Here is a 17182-nt window from a genome sequence, read left to right on the forward strand (position 1 = left end):
AACATTATCTCATTTGCTCCTCCCAACCATCCTGAGAGATAGGGACTATTATTATTCCCATTTTACAATTGAGTTAACCAATACAGAAAACCAAGCTTTTAAGCCCCCACGCACCTGTTCACAAGGCCACCCCTTGCTGTACCAACATCCAGGAGTAAGAAAAGCAATCTCCCGCTGGTGCTTTTAAATTCATCAGTCAGTTCTCCTTTGATATCCTTCTTCTATTCCTCAAACAATAACACCACTGTGTCTCCAGTACCAGGCCTGATGACATGGTGCAGAGAAGAGTTATTCAGTGTCAGAAAATTCACATCCACACCCACACCCTCTCTTTTTCTGGTACCAAACACCCTCTGGTCATCTCTATCTTCCTCAACTCTCCCTCTTTCTTTGTCTTCCCACTACCTCTAAAAATTCAAGGAAGAGCATCCCACAAAGCTAAAGCATTCAACAAAAAACTAAAGGATATAAGACCAAAATATTTACAGAACAGTAGGCACATAGTAAGCACTTAGTAAATGTTTTTTCATTCACTCATTTTTGTGGTATCAAATAGTTAGAAGTATCAGTGCTCATCATTGTCTGTCAGTTAGGGAATGATTGAACAAACTATGGTGTATGAATGTAATGGGATATTATTATGCCGTGAGAAATGATGGGGAAAGCTGTATGAACTGATGCAGGGTGAAATACACAGAATCTAAAAACAAAATACACAATGAAAGCAATAATGTAAGTGAAAAGAATGCAAAAAGGAAGACAAAGTTTGATGATTACAATAAACAATTCTGGTCCTAGAGAACACATGATAAGTCGTGACAGCATTGCTTTGAACTGGAGCAACCGGGTCTAAAGCTCACCTATTGGGCTCACTACCTATGACCTTGGGTGAGGGGGAAGTGCATTCTGGGTATGAGGAACCAACCACCTCTACAAAGCCCCAGAAGCAGGAGATGGACTATGATTGGCAAGCAACCATTAACAGGCCAGTCTGACCGAAATTGGAGAATGCATGAAGAGAATTAACATGAAAGAAAAATGGTGAAAGCTGAAATGCGGAGGACTTTAAACGCCAGGATGAGAATTCGATATTTTATCCTAGAGGTAACAGATCTGGGTTTTAGGCATAACAGCTTGATGATTGTAGGAGGACTGAATAGAAAGGAGAGAAACTGGAAGCAGGAAGACCAATGCGGGTGGAATACAGAATCAGAGAGGCAGCCAGGTGGTACAGTAGCTAGAGCTCAGGATGTGGAGTCAGGAAGAAGACCTAAGTTCAAATGCAGCCTCCGACACTTTACTAGCTCTGTGACCCTGGGCAAGTCACTTAACCCTGTTTGTCTCAGTTTCCTCGATTGTAAAATATGGATAATAATGGCACCTATCTTGCAGTGGTGTTGTAAGGATAAAACGAGATAATAATTGTAATAATAATTGTAAAGTACTTAGCACAGTGCCTGGTACATAGTAAGTGACATTGGCCTCCTTTCTATTTTATAAATGAGAAGCTCTATAACTTGACTCCAGGCATTTTTTTCTGGCTGTCCTCTGTACCTAGAAAGCTCTCCTTTCTCATCTCTGCCTCTTGCTTCCCTGGATTCCTTCAAGTTCCAACTAAAATCTCACCTTCTACAGAAGCCTTTCCCAAACCCTCTTAATTCTAGTGGCTTCCCTCTACTTCCTATTTATCCCGTATATAACTTGATTGCCCAAACAAGTTGCTTGTTGTCTACCCCACTGTATTCTGAGCTTCTTAAGGGCAGGAATTATCTTTTATCTCTTTTTCGTATCCCCAGCACTTGGCTTTGGGTTGGCCCATAGTAGGTGCTTAATAAATGCTTACTGGCTGACTGAAATACTAGAAAGGTAAACAAATATAAGAACCAAGGACAACAACAACAAAGAAACAATGGAGAGGCCATTAGGAGATTTCTTTCTAAAAATACACGAGGAGACAAGGGTGAAAGCTGAAATCAAATATAAGAGAGAGGAGGGAAGCAAGATTGAAACACCATGGACTAAACCTCACAACAACCTGCCTACAGGTGAATCTATGGGTTTTTTTGGGGAACTAAATTGCAGGAAAGGAGGGAAAAAACAGAGAAGAATTAGCTGTGTGACCCTGGGCAAGTCACTTAACCCCTATTGCCTCACCAAAAAAGGAAAAAAAAAAGAAAAAAAAAAGGAATATGTGATGTGCCCTAAACAAGTCAGAGGTTAACAACGAAGGGAAAATAACTCCTGTAGTCCCTCAGGGATAAGTGACCCTATAAGAGACTGGGTGAAGAGACAGAAGGAGGGATTGAAACAGAAGAAAGAAAGAGGAAGTTGTTGTTACAGTGGTAGGAGGAGGTCCCAATGAAGAACATTCCCACCAGAAGGGAGAGAGAGAGAGAGTGAGAGAGAGAATGAGAGAATGAGAGAGAGAGACAGAGACAGAGAAACAGAGGACAGAGGCAGAGAGACACAGAAAGAAAGAGAGAGAGAGAGATTCTATAAAGGGAAATGGGGATCTACCTTGTTAGAAAAATCTGAAACAAAAAAATCTACTATAGGAGTGTGTGAAAAAAGCCTTTATTACGCTTCTAGCAAGAAGCGGGCACACCACACCCTAGTACAGCACGTGTGTGCCGATATGGAAGCAGAGACAACTTTTAAATGGTTAGTAAAATCCATACTCCTCCCATTTGAGCTGGGATTGGACCAGCTCATTTGGGTTACACTCTTCCTGAACTGCCCATCTCATGTTACTCCTTGTCATGTTAATCCCTCCTGGTCATGCAACCCATGTTCAAAAATGGCAGCCAACTCCACCCTTGGGGTGTGTCAGTTAATATTCAATAAGCTTATTAAGTAAGCACAGTGGAGAAAAGCCTTTGCCCCATCCTTGACCCCAACCTGTTGCAACAGGTTTAGCCTCCAGGGCTCTGTCTTAAGGAAGTAGTGGTTTTTCAGTGTTTGGGGCACATTCTGATTGGTTGAGGGACTATATGCAAGATCTTGGAAGTCCCCTTCAGAATTTCTGTGTTCTGCTGTGGAAGCCTAACTTCTAAATCTTTCCCACATACCTGTACAGATTTGGGTTGGTTTTGGCTTTTTTTTTGAGAATTTATTTTTTTATTTTTTCCCACTTAATAGTATTTTGTTTTTTCAATTACATGCAAAGATAGCTTTCAGCATTCATTTTTGTAAAATTTTGAGTTCCAAATTTTTCTCCCTTCCTTCCCTGCCCCCTCCCCAAGACAGCAAGCAATCTGATATAGGCTATACATGTACAATCATGTTAAAAAACATTTTCACATTAGTTATGTTGTAAAAGAAGAATCAGAACAAAAGGGAAAAACTACAAGAAAGAAAAAACAACAAAAAGTAGAAATAGTATGCTTCGATCCACATTCAGACTTCATAGTTCTTTCTCTGTATGTGGTTATCATCACAATTTTTTTGGAATTGTCTTGGATCATTGTATTGTTGAGAAGAGCTAAGTCTATCACAGTTGATCATCGCACAATATTGCTAATACTGCGTATAATGTTCTGCTGGTTCTGCTCACTTCACTCAGCATCAATTCATCTAAGTCTTTCCAAGTTTTTCTGAAATATGGATTTGGTTCTTAGAGAGACCACTCATTTAGTCACAGGAGAGAATGAGATCTCCTTAGGGCAAATGACACTCAGGAGAATGGGAGGATATATAGACTTGGGAATCTGCATAGAGATGATAAATTAATCCGTGGGACTTAATGAAAACACCAAATGAGAGAATTTAAAGAGAAAAAGAAGGTTCAAAGCTAAGCCTTTGGGCACATCCACACATAGGAGGAGGTACATAAGATGGTAATCTTGCAAAGAATATTGAGAAGGAGCAGTCAGACAGGAGGGAAACTTCAATAGAACAATATCAATAAATCCCAGGAAAGGAGGAAAAATCAAGAAGAAGAAGGTGATTGGCAGTGTCAGACATTACAGAGAGGTCAAAAAAGGATAAAGACTGAAAAAAGGCCAATGGATTTAACAAAGAGATCATTGATGACCTTGGAAAGAGCAGTGGGAAAAGAAGTGGGATTGTAAAAGCCTGAGAAGAAAGGTGAGAAAATAGAGGCAGGTAATGTAAATAATTTTTTTTAGGAGTCTGATTATGAAAGGGAGAAGAGATAAAAGAAAATGGCTTGAAGAGATGGTAGGATGAATCAATGGTCTCCTTCACAACTGCTGAAAAGGCTGTGGGAAAACAGGTATACTAATACACTAGTGGAACTGTGAACTAGTCCTACTATTCTGGAAAGCACTTTACATGTGCTATTTCATTTGATCTTCATAACAATCCTAAGAGGGAGGTGCTATCATTATTTCCCATTTTACAGACGAAGACACTGAGATTAAGTGACTTGCCCAGAATCTCACAGCTAGTGACAAATGTTCAAACATTGGTGTTTCTAAATCCAGCTCTTCATCCACTGCGCCACCTAGTGACCCATTGATATACAACATTGCACTTAACTGGATGAAACTCTGCTACAAGGCAGTTATGTGGTACAGTGGATAGGGTGCCAGGCCTGGAGTCAGGAAGTCCTGAGTTCACATCCTACCACAGACATTAGTGATCATGGGCAAGTCACTTAACCCTGTTTGCCTCAGTTTCCTCATCCATAAAATGATCTAGAGAAGGAAATGGCAAACCACTCCAGTATCTGTCAAGAAAACCACAGATGGGTCAGAAAGAGTCTGAAAAAGCCTGATGGGGCAGGTAGGTGGCACAGTTGTTAGAGTTCCAGGCCTGGAGTCAGGAAGACCTGAGTTCAAATTTGGCCTCAGGCACTTACTAGCTTTGTGGCCCTGGGCAAGTCACTTAACCCTGTTTGTTTCAGTTTCCTCATCTATAAAATGAGCTGGAGAAGGAAATACAAACCACTCCAGTAGCTTTGCCAAGAAAATCCCAAATGTGGTCATTAAGAAGAGTCTGATATGAATGAACAACAACAACTTGACCAGCTGCAGCAGTCTGACCTAGTTCTCATCATCTGCTGCCTTAGACAATTAATACTAGATCTTCTCCGTCAGTTTGTGGTCCCAACAAAGAAACTCCCCTTACCAGAGCTTTGCCCAAGCCTAGTATCCCTATAAGTGACCCTGAGAACTTCTCCACTATATCTGGGTCCTGATTAGGACTGCCTCCTCCCATATCTGGTACTGACTACCTGTTCTCAATCAAACTCATTCTTAGGGTCTATAACATTGCCATCTGAACCTCAACTTTGAGCATGTTTCCTTCCTGGACATATGTCCCTCATCATTGCACTAGGGTGAGTTTCTTACATCCAGGAGGGAAAGTATTTGTCAGTTTATATGGCCATGTAGTGCGTGCGTGTATGCTTTTGTTTGCCTGTTTGCTATGTCCTATAATAATAAAGGTCTTGATTGTATCAGTTTCCTGAGTACCTATTTCTAGAAATTCTCTAACCCAGGTTTTTGCTTTAACCTGTGTCATGAGGCCAGATACTATACCAGTAAAAGTACCTGAAGATGGAGTGTTTTGTGCAAAGAACAGAAGAGAGGCCTGCGTCACCCAATTGCAGAATGAGTGGAGCTATTTAAGATCTAAGAAAACCGGAAAAGTTTGGAGAGGGGCAGGTTAATAAGGGCTTTGTGAAACAGTGGATTTTATATTTGATCCCAGAGATGATAGGGAGCCACTACAGTTTACTGAGGAGGGGAATGACATGGTCAGACCTGTGCTTTAGGAAGATCACTTTGACAGCCGGGTGAAAAGTAGTAGTGGTATCAGAAAAGAGGGCATTTATATGAGAAAGATGTTAGGAAGATAAAATGGACAGGCTTTGGCAACAGATTGGTATGAAGGGGAGTGAAAAAGAGAGTGAAGAAACAAGGCTGGCTCCTTTCAAACCAGAGTGACTGGGAAGTGCCCTTGACAGTAATAGGGACATTTGGAAGGAAGGAGGATTTGGGGGTGGGGGTGAGGAAGGAGAATGCGTTCAGATGAGATTATAGCTCCAAATCATTGCAATGTAAACAAAAAGCTCACTAAAAGGAAGTTAAATTCTAAGAAATGGAAAAATCAAGGAAATTCCTAGAGAAGAAGAAATGAAACATGCCTCCTTCCTCAGGGCAGAGGGGTGGGGAATTACTAGGACAGACACTTTATTCTGTACACCATCAGACTGAAATGTCTGGTTTTACCTAGTCTTTTTTCCTTCATCACAACTGAGGACTCAATCTGTAAGTTAAGGGGGGGCGGGGATAACTGTGCTATAAAGACAAAGGCATTGATAGAACATCTGTATTTTTTAAAATTATCATCAGGGCTATGAAAGATCTGTTTCTCTTCTCTTCACACTTCCAGGAGGAGTTGACTGAAAACTAGTAATTGTGGTCCTATTTAGGATGAGAGAGGCTGACGTTGTACCTGTACCCATATTTCTCTGTGAGAGATAATAACCTTAATAATAGGAGAGCTCATTCCATTCTAACAGCAAGTGTGTAACAGCTTTAAAGTAGTCTTTAACTTCCAAGCACCCCCACTCCCAACAGTAAAATTAATCCGCCTCTCCCTATACTCCAGAACATAGATGGTTCCAGAGAAGAGTTTCCTAAGAAGGAGCCCCACCTTATTCAGTTGCACCTGTTGCTAAACTCTAAGCTCAAAACCTTATAATAATAATAATAGTTCTCTCAGCTTTATAGGTAGCATTTAATAAAAGCTAGCATTTACATAGTGCCTTAAAGTTTTCAAAGCACTCTAATAATAATAATAGCTACCATTTATAAAGCACAAGAGTGGGGAACCTTCGGGCCTCGAGGACACAGTCAAAGGGCTGCGCTTGACGACCTAGAGGGCCACATGTGACCTTGAGGCCGCAGGTTCCCTACCCTTGATATAGTACCTACTATGTGCCTGGCATTATGCTAAGTGTTTTACAATTATTTTATCATCTAATCCTTACAACAACTCTGTAAGGTAGGTCCTATTATTATCCCCATTTCACAAATGAGGAAACTAAAATTGAGAGAGCTTAAGTGACTTGCCCAGGACCACACAGCTAGTAAGTGTCAGGTTGTGACCTCAGGTCTTTCTGAAGCTAAGTCTGTGCACTCTCTCCACTATACTTACATAATGGTTTACAAGTAGTTTTCCTACAACAACCCTGTGAGGTAGATACATGTGGGGAAACTGAGCCTCTGGTAGGTAATGTGACTTACCTAAAGCTGTTAAGGTGGGAGGCAGTAAGAGTCTAAAGACTAGCTTTTGAGTCAGATGACTGGGTTTGAATTCTTCTTCTTGGGGAATTGTGGAAGAGTGGCTGTGTGTTAGGACCTGGAGCAGCCAAGATCCCTACAGACGCCCATAAAAGCTCCACAAATGTACTAGAAGGTTGTGGTTGTGGTTGTGTGGTTGTTGCTTGTCCTTCCTTCTTGAAGAGGACCACAACATCAGGAAGATGATGCCATGACTTGGAAGTGAATTGGCTTTAAGTGAGGCAGGGCTGTGCAAGGTCACCAGCCTCACTTTATTCTCCAGAGTCATCTGGGTCCAGTGGCCGGATATAGATCAGAACGACTGGAAATGGCGCAGACTAGAAGGAATGATGACAAAGAAGAGGAAAGGGAACAGCCATAAGTGCCTCTACTCAGGCCTGCACAAAAACACTGACAGAATCCTGTGGAAGCTCAGGGTGGAGATAATCTGGAGCAGCCTCCTCAAAGGAGCCAAGGGCCGGAAGACAAGGTGAGGCCAGGGCCCAGGTAGCTCAGTGCCCAGACAGTGCCCCAGAGACACAGCCACACACAGAACCACACCGGCAGTTCAGCACACAGGCAACCCAAACCTAGCACCCAGGCGGCCCACGTGTAAGCCACAGCAAGAGAAAGGGCCAGGGATAGCTAGCCCTGGGAAACAAAGTTCCTAGGGTTTTCCAGGAGGCCTGCTATGAGCACCATCATCAACATCTGGATGGGACGTATCAGGCTCACAGCAATGAACAGAATTGTTCAGCATTGTAATAGACAGGAGACAGAAAAGGATCCAACTAAACCTAAGTTGAGCCACAAGGTCACTGAGCTGAAACCCAGTAATTTCTCCAGAAGTCAGAGCCTAGTATTAGCCACTGTATCCAGGATTAAGCAGGGCCTGCCCATACCATCCAAGAGTATGGACGGGAGAAAAGTCTGATGCAAACACTAAGCCCCAATCCAGAAACAGGCTGAAGATGTGAAAATACTGGAGACAGAGTAGAGAACAAAATACCAAACGCTGTGGAGAAATACATTGCGTTGAGAGAAACTCAAAGCAAATACAGAAGAAAGAAAGGAACTTTAAAAGTCCAGATAAAACCTTAGAGGAAAAAAAATAATCTAGCCATAAGAAGCCCAAAAAAAATAACCTACCCTCTACAAGAATATGCAAATAAATGAAACAAGATAAAAATGACATATTAAAGGAAATGATAGTTAGGAAAGAAAGAATCAAAAGGAGAATTTATAGCTTAGGACAGTATGGCAATACTTACCCAAGAATGGAACTTAAACTTTGAACAGGCTAAGGCTAAGCAGAAAGCAGTGACTCCGTGAGACAAAAAATGAATCCTGCTTCTGTCACTGCCTATGCAAGTCACTTTACCTCTATGGGCCTCAATTTCCTCACCTGTAAAATAAGAGGGTTGGATTAGATGGCCTCTCAGGGTTACTTTCAGCTCTAATTCTATGACCCCATAGATACCATGAAAGGGCCACACTCAGGGGTTCAAGCCCCGGTCTCCTAACTCTAAGCATAGCATTCTTTCAATTATCCCAAATAACCAGCAAGCATTTACTAAGGACTTATTATGTGTCAGGCGCTATGTGAAGTGCTGGGAAACAAAGTAAAAGTAAAATAGTTTTTGCCTTAGTGGGGAACATGTGTATATATGTGAATATATATATATATATGTATGTATATATGAAGCCAGGGAAGCGAAGGCTCCCTGACCGATTGATTACTTGTCTCCATTTCCCCTCTCCCCTTTGATATAATTTCAGAAAGCAAGGGGCAGATAACAGAGGTAATAAGGTGTTAACATATGATGTACCAAAAATGTGCTTAGTTCTCTTACCACTTTGGGAAGTATGAAAAAGCTTCCTTGATTGAATTGGAAGGGGAGCTTGATATTGGCTGGATGAAGACTGGCAATATTCCTGGCTGCCCTCAAAGGAAGTAGCCAGCCTTGCCTCTCAGTCAAGGAGGCCCTAGCTCCTGGGGAAGAGCTAGTCAGCAAGCATTCATTAAGTGCTTACTGTGTGCCATGAACTGTGATAAGCACTGGGGATGCAGAGAAAGGCAAAAATGTGGTCCCTAAAGGGCTCATATTCCAGTGGAGAAGCTCACATTCTGAAGGACTAGAAAAGGGTAAACTGAGCACAAATAGTTGCCAGGATGAGACAGCATTGGAATTCCAGGAGCTGTGTGGCTGACAGTGAATTTCTGGGATAACTTAACTGACTCCACCTTGTTCTGTAAGTTGCCATTTTGCTGTGTATAACCCCTGCAGGACCGATCGAAACAGCTGGTTCCCTTCAGTGTTTTCTTTGCTGACTAATTGCCATAAAAAGACTTAATTGCCTAACAAAAAAAAAAAAAAGGACCCACAATCCCTAGAATGCCCTTCTTCCTCATCTAGTCATCACAGATAATTCCCTTTGATTTAGTATAACTGGCTATACTAACAAGGACACACCCATTCTTTATCTCCTGTAATTAATGATATATATTCTCCTTAATAAGCACATACTTTTTTCCTTTGTATAACCAACAGTACAATAACAAGCAGTCTTTTTTTTTGTTTATCTCATGTGATGTATAAATACTATCAGCCAAATTGTGAATGATACTTTTATCAGCTATTGGTGGTGTGTGTCACACTCCTGGAGTGTAATAAAACCTCTGTCTCAGGGGGCATCTAGGTGGCACAGTGGATAGAGCACCAGCTCTGCAGTCAGGAGGACCTGAGTTCAAATTCGGCCTCAGACACTTGACACTTGGTAGCTGTGTGACCCTGGGCAAGTCACTTAACCCCATTGCCTAACAAAAAAAACAAAAACAGAAAAAGAAAACAAAAGGAAAAAAAAAACCTCTATCTCTGATTCATGCTGGCCTATCCACCTCAGACACTTACAAGTTGTGTGACCCTGGACAAGTCACTTAACCTGACTTGCCTCAGTTTCTTTATCTGTAAAATGAGCTGGAGAAGGAAATGGCAAACCAAGAAAACCCCAAATAGAGTCACAAAGAGTAGGTCATGACTGGAAAATGACTCAACAACAACAAATTGGCCTTAGCTAGTCAAACTGATAACAAAATTGATGCAACACTGTTCAGAAGAGATGACTGAGGGGCAGCTAGGTGGCACAGTGGATAGAGCACCGGCCCTGAAGTCAGGTAGGACCTGAGTTCAAATCTGGCCTCAGACCAAACACTTGACACTTACTAGCTGTGTGACCCTGGGCAAGTCACTTAACCCCAACTGCCTAATTTAAAAAAAACAAAAAAACCCCAAAAAAACAGAAGAGATGACTGAGGGGAATGTTTTTGGACAGGAGAGTAGGATAGATTTAAAACTGAGGTGTTTTGAAAAAAAGAAAGAAGAGAATTATAGATTCATTCATTGTAACTTCCCAGAACAGAAAGTCTCATGTTTATACTAGAAAATCCATCTGGGCAATGAGTAAGTAGTGGGGGAGGGGACAAAAGTGGCTGAAGGACCCTACCCCCACATCCTTACTGCAATAAGTGGGGATAACTGGGTGAAAGAACACTTCATTTACATATTAACACCTCCTTAGTGTTTTTATCTACCCCTTTCTGAGATTATACCGGAGATGTACTGGTAAATTGTTCCATATCGGGTCTCTGGAAAAAATGAATACAGCATATACTTTTAAATTTAATTTGTATTATTAACATATTCTTCATCACTTTCCTCAGGAAAGTAAAAAAATGTCAAGAAAATATAACAAGCCCTGATTAGAAGAATTTGAGCTGGCTCCAACATGTCCCTGAATTATAGTAACTCAGCTGGGGGGGCTGTGTGAGATATGAAATGATTAGAAACACCCTGACCAATTCTTGCCCCTTCCCCCTTCCCCCCATAATATATACAAAATGAACACTTTTTTGGAAGGAGTGCACTAGCAGCTGGGGGAATTGGGAAAGGCTCCTTGTAGAAGCTGAAGAAAACTGGGGGTTCCAGGGGATGGAGGTGAAGAAGAATAAGGAATGCATTCAAACCAAGGGTGACAGATAGGATAAAGACATGAAGACAGCAGACAAAGCTTTCTGCGTTCAGAACAGGGAGTAGGTCAAATTTAAGAAGGGGAGTAACGCATAAAAAGACTGGAAAGCTAGGAAGGGACCAGCTTAGCAAGAGATTTAAATGCCAAAAGGAGGAATTCATATTTTATTCAAGAGATAATAAGGAGACCCGGGAATTTACTGAGTTAGGGAGGTGACACGGTTAGACTTCCTCTGTCGAATTGGCTCTTTGCTAAAAAATTTTAAGCAGAGTATCTGCAAGACAGGCTGGTATTTCATGGCTGAAATCTACCAGAATCAGGAGCTTATAGGCTATTTTATCAGTAGCTAAATGGATAGAGTATTGAAGTGGGAATCAGGAAGGAGGAGGTTCAAATTATGCCTCTGAAGCTTATTAGCTCTATGACTCCGGGCAGCTTGCTTTATTTCTCTGAATCTGTTTCCTCATGAGTAAAATAAGGATAATTAAACCTATAGTATTATTATCAAATTGAAATAACCTATGAATAACACTTCACAAGCATTGAAGTACTTTATATAGAAAGGGAAGTCTCATTCAAAATAACTACAAAATGCACAAAATATCTAAAAGTCTATCTACCAAAATACATTTAATACCTGAATAGACACAGTTGCAAATTGCTCCTTAAAGAAATAAATAGTATTTTTTTTTAAACTGGAAGGATATTCACTGCTCATGGCTAAATCCTGGCAATATAATAAAAATGACTATACAATCAAAATTAAATGACCAATTTAGTGTTATACCAGACTATCAAGGTGAAACTTTATAGAACTAGACAAAAGATGAAATTTATTTGGAGGAACAAAAAAAAAATCTAGAACATCAAGGGAACCAAAGAGGGAAAAATAGTATTACTGCTTTACTATATTATTAAAACTATTTGGTACTAGTTTAAAAATAGAAAAGTAGATTAATAGAGCAGATTAGAAAAACAAGAATAAGAAAGAATTGAATTTAATAACTCTGTTCAATAAATTCTAGAACATAAATTACCTATGAACAAATTCCTTACTTGACAAGAATTGATGAAAAAATTTGAAAGCAGTCTGAAAGAAATTAGGTTAGCACATTTTACTCCATAAACCACAATAAACTCAAAAGGCCTACATGACTTAAATGCTAATAAATTAGAAGACACAGCTATGGTTAGGGGGTAAAAATTTAAACAAACAAGGAATAGAGGAATTCACAAAAGATAAAATAGGTAATGTTGATTGTGTGAAATTGGAAAATTTTTGCATAAACAAAATTGACCCTAACTTGAATAAGAGAAGGGGTCTATAGGGTAAAAAAAAATTGTTTCAAATACCTCTGGTAAGGGTCTGATATCCAAAATACATAGTCAACGAATACAAATCTATAGCACCAAAAGCCATTCCCAGATAGATATGTGGTTGAAGAGTTTTCAAAAGAAGAATTGAAAACTATTAACAGTATAAAAAGATACTCCAAATCCAAAATAAGAATTTTGCACAAGAGGTAAAGCACTATAGCTGTCTCCAAGGTCTAATACATGGAGAACTCTTAGCAAGGCAACAACTCAAAGAATTAACAGCAGACAAAAATAATCCCTAATCCCTAACATGCTCATACAGTACCCTTGCCCCCATGAGGGCTATACAACCTAACTCACAGGTTTATTACATAACTCAATTCTGCATCCACCCCGCCCTGACCAGCAAAACTGAAATTATAGGAATGTGTGAAGCTTGTTTGCCTGAGGCAGCTCACCCAGAAAACTAAAGAGATGAGGGAAGTGGAACAGAGCCCTAGGTTGTGAGGGGTTCTACCTGGTCTGAAGAAAAGGGGACTAATCCAGCTGCAGCAAGTACTGTCCCCCCAGAAGTCACTTGAGGCAGAGGTACTGAGGCTGGTGAAAAGTAAAGTGGTAGGATGAGAGAAAACTGGGATAATTTTAAGGGGAAGGGATCAGAGAGTAAGCAAAAAGGTAATATAAGGAAAAAAGACTGAGAGTATTAAAGATGTGAAGGGTAAGAAAGCTCAGTTTAACAACCTTAAGCACAAGCAGATAAAACAATAGGAAAGATATTAATAACAAAAGGGAGTAAGGCCTCCAGATCATCTAAACAACTCAAAACATTTTTGAATAAATATCACAAGACAAAGGAAAATGAATCAAGAACTGAAGAGGCACAGAACTCTGTGGATTCCCAAGACAGCATGGAACCATAGTAGGATATTCCCAAATGGTTCTGATAGGGTGCTTGGGTGCTTGTACTCGGACCCCAATTCCAAGACCATACTTCCCTTCAGCCTCAAAAACACTATCCCTGGCAGTTTCTCCCCAGCCCAAGGACACTATGCCTAGCAATTACTCATGAGTGGGCCCTAGCAAAACACTTACGTCTCTCCCTCGTGAAGTAACAAACTGCACCTGTAGGAATTATTAGTTTGAACTGGCTTTGTACTGGCTCATAAAGATATTCAGTACCCGATGGACTATCTATACCAACTCCCTACCTCATTATATGCATCCTGGACTCTTCATTATGTATATCCTAGAATTAAGACATAGGCACACTCCCTACATCTGTCTGGTCAAACAAGAAATTGATTGGTGGCAGACTGGACCACCCTCAGTCGGCCCAGACTGCTAGTTAACTTAGAGAAGCAGCAGACCTAAAACCATACCTCCCGGTGGTCCTTCCCTACCCCCTGGGGCTTTTCCTAGTGAACTCTGGGTAAAAAGCCTGAGCAGTAGATTTTTTAAAAAGTGCAAGGTCCTTCAAAAACTGACCACTCCTTTAACCACTCCCTAATCCCGCCCTGAATCACCTAGTTAGCATATTTGGCATATATTTTACTATAGTTTTTTCTATATAAACTTTAACTGTACCCTTTTAAGGTCGCAGGATCCTTAAGAACTTTTGCCCAATGAATAGTATAACAATAAACCTTTGCCAACTTGACTTAAAGATTGCTTGAGTCTGTGAATTCATTCCACAAGGCCTTGTCCTATGCTACAGTCCTTGAGGGGTCCCTGAACCCCTCAAACTGCATCATTTCAAGAGAGAATTAAGAATTATGAAAGTAAAATGTGTGACCTGCACAGCAGAAATAATTTGCAAAATAAAAAAACTTGAATCCCTGGTGGCAAATCTTATCAAAGAAACAAAAAAATCTGATCTGTTGTTGTGTTGTTTCAGTTGTGTCTGACTCCTTGTGACTCCATTTTGGGTTTTCTTGGCAAAGATACTGAAGTGGTTTGCCATTTCTTTTTCCAGCTCGTTTTACAGATGAGGAAACTGGGTTACAAAGCTAGTGTCTGAGGCCAAATCTGAGCTCATGAAGATGAGTCTTCCAGGTTCCAAGCAAAGTGCTCTATCCACTGTACCACTCTAGGTCAAAAAAAGTCCAATCTGCAAGAAAAACAACTGAGGCAGAACTCTGAGCCAATAACCATTTATTAAAAGGACAGTAGTCCCCTTTAATGAACAGGACCTCAGACCTTTCTCAAGATCTGAGAAGCCCCCTTCCTCTTGGGCCTTACTTTTACCGTGCTTGCTACCAGGACAATACGATGGAACAGGCCAAAAATACAGAGTCTCATTGGTGAATAAACCTTGCCCTTGACCCTCCAGGAGGGTCTACATAAAATACAGAACCCCACTGGTTGACAGACAGAATTTGCAAGCAGACCTTAACAGACCCATCTTGATCTCCCAGGAGGTCCTACCAAAATCGAGGAGCAGGCTCTTGGGGTTGGGCTGATGAACTGATATGAAAACATCTGCATAAATTTAGGGGAGGGTAGAAAAGCAGGCCACAGCTCAGCAACCAGGATCACTCATTGGCCAAATGCTTATAATCATTCCTTCATGTTGGGAAATAAGGGGATAATGAAGGGTAGAGGGGCAATATAACTGAATCACATCTGTCACACTGGGGCTTGGTTCTCTGCTCAGCAGTAGGAAAGGGTAGCAGTCCCCTAGCTGGCTTCCTGTGATTAGGCAAGCGAACTTCTTAGTCAATGACCTTCTAATTATACAATATACAGTTTGGGGTCTTTCATAAAAAGTTGGAGGCTTTTTATTAGAGTCTGGGTTCTTTTTATAAGAAAGAATATATCCATTCAATTACTCCTGATCAGTTGATTATCTAAATATATAGATAAGTTTGACATGTTAATTGATTAGCTACATGCATATTGATAACAGTTATAATATAGTAATTGATGATTGACTAAGACTAAATATATATTGATTGGTTGGCTAATTTGATTGACTGACTAAATGTATATTGGTTATAGGTGTAATATATTGATATATTGATAATTACTACCAATCACCACCTCTATAAAATCACTAGCTGATTGATACTGATTGGGGTAAAATAGGGGTCCAGTAATCTATTTCACCACCTAGCTGCCTCAAACAACTGATTGGGAATGCAAATACACTGCAGTGAAAGTCAGTTTGGAAGGAGAAGAAAGACAGAAACAAGCATTTATAAAGCACCTACTCTGTGCTAGGCACTATGCTAAATGCTTTACAAATATTATTTCATTTGATCCTCACAATAACTCTGTGAGGTAGGTGATATTATTATCATCATTTTACAGATGAGGAACTGAGGCAGACAAAGGTTAAATGACTTGCCCAGGGTCTTACAGTCTCGGTTGTCTAAGGCTGGATATTAACTGAGGTGTTCTTGATTCCAGGCCCAGAGGCCGATCTACTGAGCAAGAGAAGCAAGAAATAATAACATTTGTAAAAATATGATCTCCGCATAAGCAAAAACATTGATCTTGAAGATAGGATGTATTGAATACTACTGAATCTGAACTGACCTTGCCTGGTCACAGAACTGCAAATTGCCTGAGGGCAACTGAAACCATTTGAAAGGAGAACTCTCAAAACCAATTTTAAAAGAGAAAGGAGCCCCCATCCAGACATCTCCAAAAGTCTCATGATGGAAAATGCTATCCACATCCAGAGAAAACACCATGGAGCTGTGTGTGGGATAGTGACCTAAAAAAATACTCAGAGGTATCTCAAGGTAGGAACAGAAAGTTTATTTCAATTCTCGAAAATTGGGTGTCCTCTCACCAGGATGCTTCTGATGAAAGGAGACAAGTACAGAAGCAGAAAGCCAGAATAAATAGCAGAAATGGGGAAAATTCCCCCTCCCACCAACTATCCAATATTTGACTTACAATCTAAGCTCGAAAATCTATTCCCAGAGACAGAGAACAAAGAAACAATATACATATCCATCACCTTAGCTTGCTGCAAAAGTGAACAATTTAATATGTGCAATCAAGCTAAAAGCTGCTGTGGGAAGGTCACCTTGACTGAATGCGGGGGTACAGGGCGGGTTTCAGACTTGGCAATCTTTAACTACTGATGTCAGACTGTGAGAGCAAGGGAACTATAGAAATCTATACTTATCCTATTCTGCCTTATGAACTTATCTCCAAGTTCAGGATAATCTTATCCCAAACCTTAATTACACTGAGAAGTCTTCACAGGGGCATCCCACTCAGCTGGAAGGCAGATCAAAGCATCCTATTTGTTCTTTTTTTTCTTCTGTTTTGTTTTGTTTCCTCTTTCTGGTGGTTCCTCCTATTGGTTCTAATTCTTCTTTACAACATGACTTGTGCCGGCCGCGCCGTGCACTCTCCTCCTATAAGGAGCAGGCTGCCAGAGTCATACTACTTGCCTGTGTTCGGTGCCCACCCGGATAAACACACAGAGGCGAGACGATCAGGAGGTGCCAACACTCGAGCTTTATTCAGAGGCCATCACAGCAAGGCCAAGCAGGAAGGCCAGAGCAAGAGAGCAGGAGCAAAAGAGAGAGAGAGCGCGAGCTCCGATCCCTACCGTTCCTTAAGTA

The sequence above is a fragment of the Vombatus ursinus genome, unplaced genomic scaffold (assembly GCF_900497805.2).
Source record: "Vombatus ursinus unplaced genomic scaffold, bare-nosed wombat genome assembly UNPS02014785.1, whole genome shotgun sequence".
Classification (NCBI taxonomy): domain Eukaryota; kingdom Metazoa; phylum Chordata; class Mammalia; order Diprotodontia; family Vombatidae; genus Vombatus; species Vombatus ursinus.